General features: G+C 43.7%; 1 protein-coding gene across 13 annotated transcripts in view; it reads left to right on the top strand.

Annotated features, from left to right (window-relative positions):
• SEMA6D (sema domain, transmembrane domain (TM), and cytoplasmic domain, (semaphorin) 6D) overlaps positions 1–13008 on the top strand; it is a 365068-nt gene that overhangs the window by 308796 nt on the left and 43264 nt on the right. For 4 of the 13 annotated variants that reach the window (XM_014548797.1, XM_014548795.1, XM_014548796.1 and 1 more), the window contains exon 1: positions 1–291. The exons of 7 other annotated variants lie outside the window; for them this stretch is intronic. The gene's annotated coding sequence lies outside the window, so the exon portion shown is untranslated. Of the gene's footprint in view, positions 292–1584; positions 1603–5250; positions 5366–13008 lie in introns of those variants that run through there. 2 more of the 13 variants (XM_014548792.1, XM_005877508.2) reach the window with 2 other exon arrangements.

Raw genomic sequence — 13008 nt, 5'->3', positions numbered from 1 at the left:
CCCGGCGCCCGGGTTTCTCCTCCCGGCCACTCTCCCCCGCAACTTTCCGTGCTTTGTTCTCCGGCTGGAAATGATTTACGGAAGCGTCTTGGACAGGGTCTCCGCCAGGCGGCAAGAGCCCGGCGCTGAGATGTGTTACGTTCTCATCTGCCCATCAATTATGGATGGAAACAAATAAGGAAGAGTCAATTTTGCATGAGCCCCTTCTCCCGCGGCGAGAGGCGTCCTGCAGCCGGGAGAGAGCCGCCGCTCCGGTCGGCAGCTTCTGGCAGGGGGATGGTGAGGAGGAAGGTAGGGAAACTTTTATTTCCAGTCTTGACAGCGATGTTTGTTTCTGGGGCTGCCGCCTTGGGGGAATTGCGGAGGGGCTTAATGCTTCCTCTGTCGTGTCTAACTCTTGGATTGAAAATAAAAAAAGGTCATAAAGGACTTAAAGGTGTGGATGAAAACTGGGTTCAAAAATTGTCTGCTACATCGACTCTCGGGGCCAGTGCTTGTCAGGTGATTGTTTAAATCCTGAACTTGTGGGAAGCTAAGTGTCAAGGAGCTAAGGCGGAATGAAGTAGCGGCGTTAATTACAGCCCTAGAGGAAGCCAGGGCGGGGGAGAGCTCCCTGTTCTGAGGTGACCAGTCAGTAACCCAAGTTCCAGCATCCCAACCCCTCACCGCTCCAGGCTGCGCGATTTTCCGCTCCGAAGGGACAGTGAATCATCATTGTAGATGTATAGACTTTGTAAACAGTCATTGGACCTAGGTCCACCTCGACAGGCGGCTACGTTCCCATAAAAATAACGGTAGTGTTTCCAGTTTCTAGGGGAAATAAGTGTCTAGGGCAATTTTCCCAAGAACTTCCAGCTACTAAGAATTTTAAGTCTGCAGGATCTACCTGGTATTTGGGGCAAAGGAGCGGATTGTTTTGTTTATTTCAAGGTTGAAGTCCTAGGGAAAGGTTTAACTTTTTTTTTTTTCCCCCTAAATTGGATTGTCTCTGTTTCTCAGAATAGGAGGTATAACTTGTTTGGAGAATTTCTTTCAGGGTTTCTTCCTGGTTGAACTGAGAAATCTAATCTTAAGACAGCTCAGGGTGATGATTTTACTATCCTTGTTGGTGGTTTAAGCAATAGGTTTTGAAGCCGGTTTATTCATGTTGTTAAAAAATCCCGCTGGCTCTCTTAGCTGTCTAACTCGGGAAATTAAGTTGTGTGTAGTCATGTTTAATGTAGTGAGTGACAGGCATATTCTGTCAACCTGGCAAATAGTACACAAACGTTTGCCCTGGCTTAGCTAAATAGAAACGGCCACATAAACTCTGAGATGTGGGCCTATATTATCATGAACTTAAACATCTGAAGGTAAATGAACTATAATAGCTCAGCCTTTACCGAGTCTTGTTTTTTTATAGCGAGTGTCTGTGCTTTGATTTAGGTCTCTAGGATGTGCTCTCAGAAAGACAGTTCAAGAAGTAACCCTCAGATTTCCCAAATATGTTGTTCAGCAGACCATTTTCCGCCATTGGCACATTTAGTCAGATCAACAACTGCTTCTTATTGGTTCCCGCAGAATAATGCCACCTGTCCTCCTTTCTTGAGGGGCGCTGCATAGGTAAGCTTTTGTGAGGAACCGGTCTGTGATGCAGGACGGTGTGCTGGGAATATGGCTATTTCCCCATTACCAGAAAGCTGGTTAACTTGAGTTTGATTTAGATTTGTGGGTGATCTGCCCTCTTCCCTGAAAGCTGGTTAACTTGAGTTTGATTTAGATTTGTGGGCGTTCTGCCCTCTTCCCTGCTGTGGTTTGTGTGTGTGTGTGTGTTCATGTGTGTGTGTGTGTGTGTGTGTGTGTGTGTTCATTTGTTGTTGTTGTTGTTGTTGTGTGTTGTTGTTTTGTCCTATCTCCTCCCCTGGTTTGATGGATTTGAAAGATGGCTGTGACGTCAACCTATTAGTCCTTACAGGGAGGACAGCTTAGAGATCCAGTGGCCTTCAGTTCACTGGCTGCTCAGCGAGGGAGGGATCTGTCCAGTAACTGCTCTGGGTAAGTGGGCCGCTAGCCCCTGTGCCGTGGTGGTTTCTGCTGCTTGAAAGGCACACAGGCAAGTAGGCAGGAATAGAGCTTTGATTCACAAAAGATGCCCATAGTTTTAAGGACTTACTGAAACTAGAGAAGTTCTTCACTTCTTGCTGCTCCATCATAATGAACCTTGGTAATTAGCTTAGTCATTGTTCTCGCATGTGAATTTCACTAAGATACAAGGGGTGAAAAATGCATCCGAAATAGGGTCATTTTTCACCCTCCTGATGCATTTTATGCAGAGTTAAGAGCCTGGCTGAATGCCTAACCATTATTGGTGTAACCATAGGAGGTGAACTCCTTCCTTAGCATATTGCAGACTAAAATATTACCTTTTATTTCAATTAATAGACTTTAACCTGCACGTTCTAGATTCATTTCTAGAGGAAGCAAGAGGCACCTGGGGCATGCCAACCACTCCGTATTTATTGAGTGTTATCATTCGCAAGGAGCTGTGCTAGCTAGTGTTCCAGCAACAGGCTCGGCAGGCAGGTTTCTATATGTTCAATATAAGTAAGAATGAAAAAAAATAGAGAACGGCAAAACATACCATTAGGCAAGAAATGCAAATATGCGCCCCTTTTTGGAAGTATAGTGTGTTATCCTAGAAATTTTAAAGCGAGATTGATTATACCAAATATAGACAGAGGTCCAGCCTTCCTGCTTTCAACACTGAGGATCCAATGTACTATTAGTGTAATTCACATATTGAAAGTGTCATTAGAGTGGGAGGTCTCACTTTCCCGGACTCATGTGAATGGAGACGTAGCACGTTACCATCTACCAAAGCTCATGTCTGAGGTTGCCGCTTATTTTGTGAACTGCTGCCAACTTCCAGTTGGGGAAAAGAGTGTGTTTTGATTTATTCCCATGACATGCAGAGGGAATAAAAAGCATACAACTGTACTGAGCATATCATAATCCTTTTTAGTTGAGGTGGCTGTCATCTGGCTGACTTTTCCTCTTCAGCCCCTGATGGCAGAGGCAGCGCAGCTGATAACGGAGGCTGCAATCATTCATCCCAACAGGAAAAGGAGGAAACTTTCTTCTTCACAAAGCAACTGTTCATGTAACCAGGGGCGACCAAATGAGTGGTCCACATAGGTACCACATGAGGTGTACCGAGTTCTCAAACTTCTCTTTTCTATGAAGCTTCTGTTAACTCACCCAGATTAGCATTTTAACAACCCTGAAGTGAACTTCTGCCATTCTCTCTACTTGGACACAGTGTGTAGATCATCCATCATCCTGTCCTTGGCTACAACAGGCTGCTGGCTCCATCACCATTTGGAGCTACACAGAAGCCATCCGACTGTGAACGGCACAGCTGGCTACAGCAATCTTTTCTTCCACACCACTGGCAGCATTGTCTGGCTGTGGTAACTAAAGTTAACACCCAGAACGGGAAGTTTCCATTGTTTGGCAACCTGTGCCGGGCCCCTCATCCAGTTCTGGGGGCCCACCTGCAGAAAGGCTGGCTGGAAATGGTGTGTTCCACTTAAGAGGGGACTTGTCCCAACCTTCCACGACCCACAGGAAAGCTTCCTTAGCCTTGATACGATTAAACCACTGGGATTGCAGCATGAAAAGGAGCCATTCAGACACCACTCAATCCTCGACCTTCAGAATTCACTCTATCTGAAAAGAGGAAGAAAAAAATGAAGTATCCTTTAGCTTGTGATCCTGAAAATCTGAAAACAGAAAAGACCTTGTCTAATTCTTTGGAGACTTGAACAGGTTACTGCTCCATCAGGACCCGTGGCTAATAGTATCCAATGATTTCTATCACTTTTTTTTTCTTCACTTTACTCAGTAAGAGATCAGCTACAGTCGTCTTTGCTTATTAAAGCAAGAATGACATGAATTAGGTGGATGTATTTGTTAGGTTATGTTGCCAACCGTAAAAAGAACTTTTCTAATTAGAAGTGCTGCTCTTGGGGTTTGATGCCTCATGTTCTGGCAGGTGATTGTATCCTTGCTCCTTTTCCTAATATTTACTAATGAAATCGGCCACCAAACAGTTGGGATGATATTTTGGGGACTGAAAGGAAAATATGAATGCTTTTCCTCCTGCCTTCTAAGTTCTTCTTTGGGCTAATAATCAAATTAACAGACAGATTAACAGGAGAAAATTAACACATGTGCATGGGTAATTCACATATGCGTGAAAATCTCAAAGACAGTGAGGCAACATTGGGTATATAAGACATATTTAGACAAAGGATAAACCGGTGGACTGGGTATTAGATTTCAGAAGTGAGAATGGGCAATGTAGATGAGGAGGAGCGAACACACCTGGAGGGAGAATCCTTGCTGGGTGACTCAGGAACAATGGCACACAGGGGGATCTAGCTAAGAGGCTCCTGCCCGAAAGCCACTTATTTACCATACTTAATTCAAATTAGGCTACGGTGAGCAGCCTAAAATCTCCTTCCTAAAGCTAGTTTATTTGTCTGAGTCTCTAGGGCAGGAAAGGGGGGAGGGTCAAAGGTTCTTTCTGAGTCTTTTAAACAGCTTAAAATCAGTATCCCAAAAGGCTGCTTCACGGTGGCAAAACTTTGGTCCTCTTCCATAATGATTGATGATGACGATGATGGTGTTGATGATGATGATGATGAAGAGGAAGAGAAGAAAAGGGCAGCCATTCATTGTTTGTCTGCTTAGTAAATTCTAGGCACCACCTAAGATTATATCTTTATTATATCATGTTACCTCCAAACACCTGCGGCGGGGGGTAGGTTTAGTTAGCATCAGTGATTACCAAAATGAAGCCCAGGCACCAGAGAAGTTATTTTCCTAAGGTCACAGGGCAGGAAGTGTATGAGTCAGAATTCAAACCAGGTCTGCCATACCTCTCAGCCCACATCTTCACCACTGCACTGAATTGCTTCCAGAAAAGGGGGGCCGGGGAGGGGCGGGGGCTGTTCTGCAGTTTTCTGAGTCCCTGGTATTTCTGACATTTGTTTTTCAAGAAAAGAGTCAGATTTTGAGGGAAATTTTTCTAGTGAAGGAAATTAAATGTTACACAATGGGTATGCTCTTAAATTTTACCTTTCTCTGAACTAAGTTGTATCATTTTACTCTTTCATTTGTATTCCTGTTGGCCAAATAATTATGACACGCCCTCTTCTCAAGTGTCCTAGAACAGTTATCTTCTCCCACCATTTTTCTCCTTGTTAGGCTCTCCTGTCCAAAATTACGGTGGCAGAGGACAAATGGCAATATTCATCATTCTCCACCAAAGAGTGCTTCTGCGTCAGGGTGTGCCCGACATTCATTTCCCTGAACTTGGCAGGTGAAGACCCATTATATATCCTTGTCCCATTTCCCAGGAGTATTTATGGGCCCCGTCAGCTAAGACAGTGAGCTGCAGCTGTTCAAGCATCAGCGGCACCAGGAGGAAAAGTGTATTACTGAAGTTTGACTGTGCCTTGTATTGTAATATACACTTTTCTTAGCTATGATTATGAGAGAATCCTTTTGTCTCTGTGAGTCATCAGACACATTGTTGAGAAATGTCACCCATGCATCAGCATTTTTTCTTGGGGATCTGTTTTATTCAGGATCCCTATGGGGGGGGGGAAGAAAAACAAATACACATTACCACTACAATAATGCTGAAATGTAAGGTTCTCAACATATATTTATGGGAAGGAAATATGGGTTTTAAAAAATTCAATATGTTGGTACAGGCATAATAAGGCCTCAGGATGATCTGCAATTACTTAGCCTGTTATTGGAGTCTGTATTTAAAAATAAAGACTGGAGTTTCTACTCAGCTGAGGAACTGGCGTATATGAAGCAGAGCAGATGAAGCTATTTGAGAAAATAACACTTCCATTCCCCAGGTGCCTGCTGTCAGCAGACCAGGGACTCGAACTCCCCCAGTGTCTGTATTGGCTTAGGCCTTCCTTGTCATTCTAAGGGTCTCGGGGAGCTCTTTTGGTCTACAGAGTTGTCTACATTGACCAGTAGGTCCCCAAACCTCTCCTGGGTAATTGATGGATGGAGTAAATATATTTTCAAAGCTACAGAAGGAGGAGGAGAGGCAGAAGGAGGGATAAAGAATGCTACTGTTTTTGCAGGATAAATAAAGAACGCTACATACAGAATGTTTCTGGTTTTGCCATTGCTGGGGTAACCGTATGTTTATCTAGCTAACTTTTACCAAGTGTCTGTGCTGTACAAGTGGGTGCCAGGGTAGGGAGAGGGTTCGGAGAGGAACGTGACACAGTTCCAGAGCTCAAGGGTCTTGCTGAGTGGTATACAGAAAAGACAAGGTCAACACATCGCCAAAATAAAATGGCAAGTGTTTTACGTGTCAGACAACATACACACAGACCTGTGGAAACTGAGAGGAGTGAGAGGTTATTTCTGGCGAGGGTGGTCAGAGGAGGCTTTGTGGAGCCACTGATATTTGAGCTGGTCCTTGAACTAGGTAGGATTTGGACAGGTGGACTGTGAGGGGGCAGTGGGGGAGGTGGTGAGGAGGGCATTCCAGGCATAGAGAACAGCTTAGGCAAAGGCCCTAGGGTAGGGGTGGGGGTCTAGATCAGTTGTCCACGTTGGAGTCCTAACCTAGGACAGACTTGCATTTCAGGTGTGAAGAGGCAATTTGCCATGCAATCCACAAATATTTATTCAGTGTCTCTGGTCTACTGTGCTTAGCCATTCAGCAGATGGCCCTGCTGCTTAAGCCATCAGAATGAATGGGCTCAATCTTGTGATGATGTAGTAATTACTCCATGATCAGAAACCACCCCTGCCTCAAATTTCCCAGCAAGATGGTTTCTCCCACACACAGTGTTGTTTAGCAGAACCAGACTACATCGCTTTTTTTTTAACTTAAAAAGATTCTAGACATAGACTCTAAAATAAAGAAATAAAGAGTAAATTGCTTACATATATGGGAATTTTTGGTGGTGGGAGAAGGGAATGTGAAGATAAGAAGTGGAAGAGACAGAAGAAACTTGTTGAAACTGTGAGAATGATAAGAGTTGGACTCTAGCCCGGCAGGCATGGCCCAGTGGTTGAGCGTCAACCTATGAACCAGGAGGTCATAGTTCAATTCCTCGTCAGGGTACGTGGGTGGGACATGGCTAGATCCCCAGTGTGGGGCGTGCCGGAGGCAGCCAATCAATGATTCTCTCTCATCGTTGATATTTCTATCCCTCTCTCTCCCTCCCTTCCTCTCTGAAATCATTAAATACATATTTTTTTTTTAAAAAGTTGGAATCTAGATGCTCATTTAGACTGCAGCCCCAAGAGGCTAGATTCCCTGTTAACCCCTGTAAGTTAACAGAGTGAGTGACACACAGTGGACGTGCAGCAAATATTTCAGTGAATGTGTTCATTGAGTTCTACTTTTTATTACATTGCAGTTGTAGCCTATGGTGGCTGGTAAACTGTGCAAGAAATGGGGTTGGAGCTATTGCCTGTCTTTCCATAATAGGGAGAGGGGAAAGCAGTAAATGGCTTGGAAAGTTACTAATACTTCTTTGAGAACCCCAATCGTGAGAGTTCCTGGGGATTCAGCACCCCTTTCTGGGTCTGAGCTTTCAGGATAAACTCACCTCCCATTAGTGGCTCCCCAAGACCCTACCTGCCCAACTTCCTTACCTTCTCCCTTCTCCCCTCCATGGAGTAGGGAGTGCCCATCCCTACTCCAAGCTATGCTGCTTGGGTATGAGGGTTGTTTCCAAACCATAATTAACCCCTGGAGTTGGCATACATTGTAATCGACCTGCGGTTAAGGTTAATAGTGGAATTGATAAGCTTTGTGTGGGAGGAAAGACTGGAGGTTCTTTGTAGTTTAAGTGTGCTTATTAGAACACATAATAAAAGAAAAACAGAATGAAAACATTTACTTTACGGAATGATTAAGGCAATTGCTTTGCCAAGAATTGAGACAGTAGTTCAATTTTTTCTTGGTATATTTAAGTCTTTTACAAGTTAATAGTTACATGACAGTCTGGGAGAAGACTCTTAAGTGTGAAGAATCGCTGCCAATGAAAGATCAATCAGAAATTATAAAATAGGTCAATGGGGGAAATGGATTAAGCCTACACAAATTCAATATCGGGAACTTTTCAGGAATATTCCAGTGATGTAAAGCAGAGAACCTGTTGAGTCTAGTAATTGTCTGGCTCCCACCCAGTTGCATTTTGCAGTGAAGGGCATGTTACCTCCCCCTTCCTAGAGCACAGTTGCCTTCCAGACAGGACCTAAAATAACCTGGCCTGGCTCAACTCAACTAATAATAACAGCTAGCGCTTACTGTGTGCTCACCGTGTGCCATGGCGTGGTGCCTAGCACTTTAAATATGTTACCTAGTTTAAGCCTCACACTATCCCTGAGAGTGTGGACTAATAGCTAAGAGCTAGCATTTATTAAGTGCTTACTATGTGCCTGATACTCATTTAAGTGCATATATTAAATTATTTGATCAGCATTCTATGAGGTGGATACCGTTATTAATAATATCTTCATTTTACACAGAGGGAGACTGAGGGATATGAAGTTCAAGTAATTTCCCCAGGGCTGAAGGGCTAATGAGTAGTGGAACCAGGGGACTTGGATCCAATAGAAGCAGCCCTAGTAGGGGGCTTCAGAACATAAACTCTGAAGCCAGCTTTTCTTGGTGTGAGTACCAGCTGTGTGACTGATACCTGGTGACCTTGGGCAAATTACCTAACGTCTCTGAGCCTCAGTTTCACCACATAAAAGGTGGATGATGGTGGTTGCATCCACCTGGTAGGGTTGGTGTGAGACATAAATAGATTAATATTTGAACAGCACTTAGAGCAGAGCTTGGCATGCAGTGAGTGCTGTGTATATCTCAGTGTCTATTAAATAAACGAATGCAGGCTGGCTCCAGAGCCCACCTGCTTACCCCTTACACTGTGCCATTCTTTCACCTGGGATTTGATCGCATTCCTTTAATTGATGCATGTACCTTGAAGCCAGTTTCCCAACCAGCTACGTTCCACCCCCACCCACTACACTTGTCACAGATTCAGCCAGATTGGAAAGGGGGACTTGGTTGGAGACGTCCAGTGGCCTGCAGATTTACCCCAGACCTTGATGCTTAGTTGCATACCCCTGACCCAGATTTTAGCTGTCAGAATATGGCTGCCACTTGGTGGTGGTGTTGAAAGACAAATGTAGATGGTCAGCTGTGTTCTATACTGGTAGCCCCCAGGCAGACAAAAACCTGAATAACTCCATGGAAATTCAGGCACACCCCTAGACCGTCCCTGCCATCACACACAATTTTGATCACTACCAGTGGTCCTCAGACTTTAAAATTTATCAGAATCACATAGGGTTAAAATGCAAAATCCAGGGCCCAGCAGCACCAATTGGTCTGGAATAGGACCCAGGAGTCTGCATTTTAAACAAACATGTCAGGTGACTTGTGTCCTGTTTTATCCCTTGGCCACACTGAGAAACAGTGCTCTAGGATAGCCAGGGCACAGATTCCCATCCAAGCAAGGCTCTGGATTCCAAAACTAGTGCTGGCAGGTCACTAAGTAGTAGGTCTGAAACCTTTTGCCTACAGCACTGGGAGAACGGTTATGAGCTGAAGGCTTCCCGGCTAGCTCATGGAAGAGCAAAAAAAGTAATCAAATCTGCTCAAAGCTAAAGAGGCTTCCCCACCCCCCAGTTTGCAAAAGATCTTTACAGTGAGCAGAAATTAAGAAAGAAAAAGGGCACCACTTATTTCTGCTGACTGGCCTATATCATTTCATAAATGGAGTCCTGGGCCAGTATTTGTAGCAACATTTTTTGACTTAATGATAAACTGAGATAAGGGTAATCAAACTTCATGCTTCAGGGCATAAGGTGATTGCCTGCCTCGGTCAGGATGGAATTTCTTCCCTTGTGTTTTGCACAATTGACTAGATGCATTACCGAGAGGGCTCGGGCTACGTGCAGAGGGAGGGGGCCTCGAGGCCCTGGCAGAAAACCTCCCGGGTAAGATCATACAGGAAATGGTCAGATGTGTGATGAGCAAGCCCATCATCATTTGGCTTATCATTTTTGTTTCCGAGGAAGATTCTGCTTACGGTGAGTGTTTCCGTAAGCCACATGATGAGACTGGAAGCCTCCTGTATTTAGAATCAGGTGACCTAGATGCCAACTTTGGCCAACAGCATTCTCTGAGTGACTTCGGGAAGGCACCGCCCCTTCCTCTGTGGACTTGCTATGATCATGAGCATCAGATAAGACAGTGGAGGTGAAATTGCTTTGTAAAAACCAGATAAGTGCTGCTGCAATGTAAGGTGTTATTATGATACAATGAATGATGCTTTATGGAACCACCTTTTATTATAGCCAGCAATGTATAAGTCCCTACTCTATGATGATATCATATGCATAATGATAGTGAACATTTATTGAGTCCTTAACCTCTGCCAAGCACTGAAGAGTTTTATTTACACTCTCTTATATAATCCTCGTATCAGCCCTTTGGGGCACATCCATTTTTTTTTACCATTTTATAGATGAAGACACAGATGTTGAAGGAGCATCAGTTTGCTATTGCTGTTGTAACAAATCACCACAAACGCAAAGGCCTAGAGCAGCCCAGATATTGTACCTTACAGTTCTGGTCAGAAGGCCCAAGTGGGTTTCACGAGAGTAAAGTCAATGGCTATTCCTTCCTGAGGCTCAAGGGGAGGATCCATTTTCATGTTTTGTAGCTTCTAGAAGTTGCCTTTATTCCTCCACTTGTGGTCCCTTCCTCTGTCTTCAAAGACAACTATCCCAGGGCTCTGACTTCTGTTTCTTTAATCTCATCTCCTTGGACTCCTGCCTCTCCTCGTCCATTTTTTTAAGGAGCCTGTGATTACATTGGGCCCATACAGATAATCCAAGAAACTGTTCCTATCTTAAGAGCCTTTATTTAATCACTATGCAAAGTCCCTCTTGCCATTTAAAGCAGCATATTGACAGGTCAGGGATCAGGGCACAGGCTCTTGGGGAGGGTGGGAGACGTTATTCTGTCTGCCACAGTTAAGTGCCTTAGGAACACACAGTGCAGGGTCAGAATTCATGCCTAAGCCTGTCTGACTTCAAAGCTCATAATCTCAACCACTTACTATAAAAACCCCTTCATTCAATCTGTGGGGAAACAATAAAATTATAGAACAGAAGGGGTAGTGAGGGCCCTGTTACTTTTAGAATAATCAATTGGAGGCTTTTAAATGGAATCATTATAGTAGTAACAACTACTATTACAAGTGAGGTGCAGACGGGCAGCAAAAATTAACCTTACTGAGCTTCATGTTTTACTTTGTACTAAGCACACTATATGTAGTCATTTATTTTTTGTGAGGGTGAATATTATTTACCTAATTAATTGAATTTATAGGGTCCCGGAATCCAGTTGTCTTTCATAAGGTGACTGAATAAAGGAGCATTTTGGGGGCCGGGGGACCACTTTGGAAGACCTTGGGAATGTGTTCTAAATGAGCTACCACTTGAGCAAAGATTGTTGACAAAAGGTGATGGCAATAAGTCGGTCATCTTTTGTTGGCTCTGACATTGGCTCTGGCTTTGCTGGTCTCTTGGCTAATTGGATGGGGTTTCTTAGGTAAAACTACCCCACCTCATTCACTGAAAGCCAAGACCATCTCCAGCTCATGGGGCTTGATGTCCTCAGAGGTCAATGAAAAAGTCAGGAGCCTGTGTTCTGCCAAGCCCCCAAATAACTGTAAAATATTATCTGAAATCTCTTCTCTTCTCTTCTCTTCTCTTCTCTTCTCTTCTCTTCTCTTCTCTTCTCTTCTCTTCTCTTCTCTTCTCTTCTCTTCTCTTCTCTTCTCTTCTCTTCTCTTCTCTTCTCTTCTCTTCTCTTCTCTTCTCTTCTCTTCTCTTCTCTTCTCTTCTCTTCTCTTCTCTTCTCTTCTCTTCTCTTCTCTTCTCTTCTCTTCTCTTCTCTTCTCTTCTCTTCTCTTCTCTTCTCTTCTCTTCTCTTCTCTTCTCTTCTCTTCTCTTCTCTTCTCTTCTCTTCTCTTCTCTTCTCTTCTCTTCTCTTCTCTTCTCTTCTCTTCTCTTCTCTTCTCTTCTCTTCTCTTCTCTTCTCTTCTCTTCTCTTCTCTTCTCTTCTCTTCTCTTCTCTTCTCTTCTCTTCTCTTCTCTTCTCTTCTCTTCTCTTCTCTTCTCTTCTCTTCTCTTCTCTTCTCTTCTCTTCTCTTCTCTTCTCTTCTCTTCTCTTCTCTTCTCTTCTCTTCTCTTCTCTTCTCTTCTCTTCTCTTCTCTTCTCTTCTCTTCTCTTCTCTTCTCTTCTCTTCTCTTCTCTTCTCTTCTCTTCTCTTCTCTTCTCTTCTCTTCTCTTCTCTTCTCTTCTCTTCTCTTCTCTTCTCTTCTCTTCTCTTCTCTTCTCTTCTCTTCTCTTCTCTTCTCTTCTCCTCTCCTCTCCTCTCCTCTCCTCTCCTCTCCTCTCTTTGCCATACACTTAGGTAATAGCTAAGGCTTAACGTAATTGTAGAGTTCAAAGTGTGCACCCATCACAGACAGGGCTGTCAGAGCAGTTCGAACAAGAAGCAAGAGAACAGAGCTGGGAGTTGAAACCTAGCCTGGCTCAACTGTTAGCCAACCAGATACCTATGGACAAGGCACTGGCCTTGCTGGCCTTAGTTTTCTGATTAGAACTAAGTGAGGTGGGGACTGGCAACAGAAAGAATCTAGATGATCTCCATGGTTCTTTTCAGTATAGTAGGATTCTTTAACACTATATTTATTTTCATATTTTAATTTCCTAGGTGGCAGGATCAAATCTAATGGTGATTTAAAAATTGTGAATCCACTTCATGAATAAGCATATAGCTATTTGTAAAAAGAGACAGACAAAAAATAATTCGACTACTCAAAAATATTATTGCCATTTACATTTTACAACATCTTGCCCTTTTCTTTTGGGATCACTTAAAC

The sequence above is a fragment of the Myotis brandtii genome, unplaced genomic scaffold (genome assembly GCF_000412655.1).
Source record: "Myotis brandtii unplaced genomic scaffold, ASM41265v1 scaffold521, whole genome shotgun sequence".
NCBI lineage: Eukaryota > Metazoa > Chordata > Mammalia > Chiroptera > Vespertilionidae > Myotis > Myotis brandtii.
The sequence above is the reverse complement of the archived record's forward strand: the minus strand, read 5'-3'. Positions and strand labels throughout refer to the sequence as shown.